Raw genomic sequence first — 4884 nt, forward strand, 5'->3', positions numbered from 1 at the left:
TCAGGAGTCCACATCTGAGGTGGCCTCGTGGACTCCTTACAAACCCAGGGATGTTCAGAGATAGAGTCCTTCTTTTTTGTGCACAGAGACAGTGCCCTGCAGGAGTCACAGTGTCCCTCTACCCTTCTTCTGCTGCTCCCAAAATATGGGAGGCACCTCAGCCCTGCAGCGTGTTACCCTGCTCTGCCCTTGTCTGAGATGCCCCAGACGGTGAGGAATGGACACAGGGACCTCGGTCCATGGATGCACGTTCAAGTGTTATATTCGGCTGATTTGCCATGGGGTGTTGCTGCCAATGTGAAGTGATCTCAAAGCATTGTCTGTCTCGAGCCTTCATGGAATACAAGGAAGGGATGCTTGAGTTCTTTTGAGTTCATCTCATCTCAAGCACATGATGTGCACGTTCACATTTCACCTGTGCAATGTGAACATCAGCTCTGACTTATGCATTGAGTGTCTTTGCATGGAGGGACAAAGAAAGTCTCCTGGCTGGGATGAGAAGAAAGTGCTGGGAATGGTGGTTGTGAGGGGCTGCTCCAGGATGATCGCTGCGGGGGACATTGCTTGTGTCAACAAGTGCACATGGGCACAGATCAGCCCCTGCTCTGCTGTTTCTTGAAGTTGCTCACAGGAGGTTGGGCTGTGGAAGTTCTCAGCTGCTTGCCACAACCCTGCACACCCACACTCTATCTGCAGAGTGCTGTCTGCCTCTCTGTGTCACTTCCTTGGTCATTTTCTTAAGAGAAGCTTTAGAACAAGACATAAGCCTTGAGGAGCTGCCCTGAGCAGATCCCCTCTCTTCATGGAAAGCCTGCTGAGTCCCACAAGTGCCCACTGCCTGTCCCTGCCTGCGGGCACAGCACTGCCACGCAGCACGGCTGTGACCAAGCTCAGAGTCCTCAGGCCTTACAGCAAGGCAAGGGGTGAGGAGGAGAGTGTGGAAGAGGAGAGAGAACAGCTCTGGGAGATCAAGCACTGGTGCCTGGCAGTGCTGCTATGCTGGGACTCTTTTCCCCTCCACCCATACCCACAGAAACTGTCCCTGCAGCTCCAAAAAGGCCTTGGAGGAAAGATATGGGGAAACAATAGTCATTGAAAATCACTTTATTTTATTTAAACATACAGAGAGGACAGCTTCTCATTTACACAGCAAATCAGCAAGAGAAGAGAAGACAACTGTGAATTAAAAACAAGATGACAATATTATCGCAACTGAAAAACCAACAAAACCAACAAAAAAAAAGAGAAGACAGCCTGGGCCTGCCATAAATTGCATGATAACTGCTACGCGGAAGGTGATGAGCAGTACCTTGCTTCAGAGAGCCATCCAGTTATCAGTTTCCACACTGCATCCTTGAGCTGCCGGTTCCTCAAGCTGTAGATGAGGGGGTTCAGTGCTGGAGGCACCACTGAGTACAGAACTGACACCACAAAGTCCAGGAATGGAGAGGACACAGAGGAAGGCCTCAGGTAGGCAAAAAAGCCAGTACTGAGAAACAGGGAGACCACGGCCAGGTGAGGGAGGCACGTGGAAAAGGCTTTGTGCCGTCCCTGCTCAGAGGGGATCCTCAGCACAGCCCTGAAGATCTGCACGTAGGACACCACAATGAAAAGAAAACAGCCAAAAAATAACCAGGCACTGACCACAAGAAGCCCAACCTCCCTGAAGTAGGAGTGTGAGCAGGAGAGCTTGAGGATCTGTGGGATTTCACAGAAGAACTGGTCCACAGCATTGTCCTGGCAGAGGGGCAGGGAAAATGTACTGGCCGTGTGCAGCAGAGCAGCGAGAAACCCAGCGCCCCAGGCAGCTGCTGCCACATGGACACAAGCTCTGCTGCCCAGGAGGGTCCCGTAGTGCAGGGGTTTGCAGATGGCAATGTAGCGGTCATAGGACATGATGGTGAGAACAAAATACTCTGCTGAAATAAGGAAAAAAAAAAAAAAAGACTTGGGCAACACACCCTGTGTAGGAGATGGCTCTGGTGTCCCAGAGGGAATTGGCCATGGATTTGGGGACAGTGGTGGAGATGGAGCCCAGATCAAGAACAGAGAGGCTTAAGAGGAAGAAATACATGGGGGTGTGGAGTTGCTGGTCACAGGCGATGGTGGTGATGATGAGGCCGTTGCCCAGGAGGGCAGCCAGGTAGATGCCCAGGAAGAGGCAGAAGTGCCAGAGCTGCAGCTCACGTGAGTCTGCGAATGCCAGGAGGAGGAACTGGGTGATGGAGCTGCTGTTGGACATCTGCTGCCTCCGGGCATGAAGTAGCGAAGAAGAAGAAAAGGACAGGGAATATTTAGGGGAGCCTTCTTTGAGCCAAATCAAAGCCATTTCTCATTCCCCTCCCCTGCTGCACACACCCTGTCCCTTTTCTCGCAACTCTTCTTTCAGCTCAGTGCTTGGAGCCCTTCTCTGTGCCAGCTGAACGTGCCAGGAGGAGCAGGGCCTCTGCCTGCTGGCTGCGAGGAGTCAGCCCTTCTCTGCAGCAGGGGGTCATGGGGATGGTGGGGTCAGTTCTGGTGTTCAAATTTGTCAGATAAAACTACTGCTAATGAAAAAGTGCTTGGCAGCATCTGAGCTCCCAGTGCTAAGACTCCCCAGATGAAAAAGTATTTGCCCCACCTCAACTGGCGATTTTTCCTGGAAGTGAAAAACCTTCAGCATCTCTGCTGAACTGAGGGAGAATGAAGGGAGTCTTGCAAGATGAGAGCATTGCCTGTGGCTCAGTGCAGAGGGAGAGAAGCTGCTCCATCCCTTGCTCCTCTTCCCAGCTGCCCTGGACTCTAATTTTCATGTTAACCTAAAAAGCCACCAGGCACTGAAAGTGGAGAACCCCACTGCTGAGCACTCAATATTTCACCCTTTCCTAAGGTCTCAGCCCCCACTTTCAGCCCAGGACACACATGGCTCATTTCAAAAATCAACAGCATTTTCTCTCTTGTAGCATCTCTGCACTGCTCCCTTGTGCTTTCAGGTAACACCAAGTTGTGACAGGACAGGCTTGCATCCTGGAGGGAAGCTCACAGCATGGGAGCAAACCTCAAGGAGGAAACTTAGTGTCCTAGTGATGATATCTCCCAGTGAGGGAGAGTCAGCTTATTCCTTGGGGAATGACACAGACTGCACTGCCCACAGCCCCACCAGTGAGATGAAAGCTTGGACTCTGCATTCCCATGAACCCACCGGCATGGGAGGAATCAGAAGATTAGTGCCTGACTCAATTGCAGCTGAAACTCCCATCCCCAGAGAGCCCGGCAACAAGAAAAAGGGAGCAAGAGCAAAATGGAGTTAAGGGGAGAAACGGGGAGAAACAAAGTGAGGGTCTGGCTGCGAGGCCAGGGCAGAGGCAGCCGGGCATGCAGACAGCGTTCCCCTTCCCCAGCTGTGCTCACCCCCTCCCAGACACCAACCTTGCCAGGCAGTTGCTCTCAGCCCCTGGGCTCTGGAGAGGGCACTGGAGCTGTGGCTACAGAGGAGGGGCCTCAGCCTTGGAGCCCAGAGCCCTGAGGGCAGAGACTTTGCTCGGTGGGAGAGGAGGCAAGGGGGCTTGCTCAGAGGAAGGATCTGCACTGCAGGGGATCACACACAGCTGCCTGAATTCCCCCTCCCACAAAATCTCTGTTATATGTTCCTTTCACTCTCGGATACTATCTCTTCTGTCTGGATATTTTCCTCACTGGAGATATTTCCCTGTCCTATCTCTTCTCCCTGTCAGTGCTCACAGACCCCATCTGACCCTCTCTGCATCCTCCTGGCCATACAAAAACCTGCCTGTTTGCCAGGTAAAGCTGGGAACAGATTCTTATTTACAAGCAGGAAAAGACAGGACAGACTAAGCCTGATGGGTCCAGCAGAGGTGATGCTGGTGATGTCTGTCGGCAGAGGAGCAGCTGGAGACACTTTAGGAGGCTCCTATCAGATCTACTGACCACTCAAGGATACACCCCAGGAGTCTCAACAATTTGATCAAGCGTGAGAGCCTCTTGTTGCATTTCTCCCACAAAAACCCACAAGAGTAGGAAACTAAAAATTCTGACTCAGGCGAGTTCCTTATGTTAAGTGTAAACCCTGCGCTGACCTTCCCTGTGAAAACTTCTCTTAGAAATGTCCTGGGATGATTTGGAGCTGTAAGCAGCCCTGACTCACACAGCACCCTCTTGAAAGCAGAAAGACCCTCTCCTGCCAGGAGGTGCTTCTTCTACCCACAGTTTCTCCCTGTCCCACCATGAGGAGCTCCCCGGGCAGGCTGAGCATGACCGTGTTTTTATCTCAGCAGAAGAAATGGCAATAGCCCTTCTGAGAGATCCCACAAGCTGTGCTTGTGCCGGCTTTAGGACATCCCTCCAGGAACAGCACCTGCATTGTCCTTCACACAGAGACTCACCTGGGGAAGGGATGTGAAGATCTTTGTCCATGTGAAGCTTCCTCTCTCCTCCCACCCCACCCTGCCTTTCCTGCCTCCCTCTTCTCCCCTCGCTGCCTGCAGACTGCGCCCTCAGTCCTGCTGGGCTTTGCAGAGGAGCTGCTCCTGGCCAGACCTGGCTCTCTTATGACCTCCTGTCTCATTATGAGCTCCCTCCCTGCCAGGAGCCCAGCCCAGCTCAGCAGCAGAGGAGCAGCCCAAGGCAGCGCTTTCTCTGCCCTCTCTGGGCTCCCTCGAGGTGTCCCTGGGGCTCCAGGGGAACCTGCTGAGAGGCTGAAGCCATCCCTGATGGGAAGAGAAACTTCTTTTCTGCAGTGTCACTGCTCCTGTTATTCTTGAGAACTGATACTTTTGTCCCATCATGAGACAGGACAGCAGGAAGGTTACAGGGAATGATCTCATTTCTCCAAGCTGGGGGGATCTGTTCCATTGAGTGAATTCAGGCATTCCATCTGGGTCTTAA

At 52.5% G+C, this 4884-nt stretch overlaps 1 pseudogene; it reads right to left on the reverse strand.

Moving 5' to 3' along the window:
- Window positions 1-1284: 1284 nt before the first annotated feature.
- On the reverse strand, window positions 1285-2242 carry LOC138734299 (olfactory receptor 14A16-like; annotated as a pseudogene).
- Window positions 2243-4884: the final 2642 nt, after the last annotated feature.

The sequence above is a fragment of the Phaenicophaeus curvirostris genome, unplaced genomic scaffold (genome assembly GCF_032191515.1).
Source record: "Phaenicophaeus curvirostris isolate KB17595 unplaced genomic scaffold, BPBGC_Pcur_1.0 scaffold_71, whole genome shotgun sequence".
Lineage (NCBI taxonomy): Eukaryota > Metazoa > Chordata > Aves > Cuculiformes > Cuculidae > Phaenicophaeus > Phaenicophaeus curvirostris.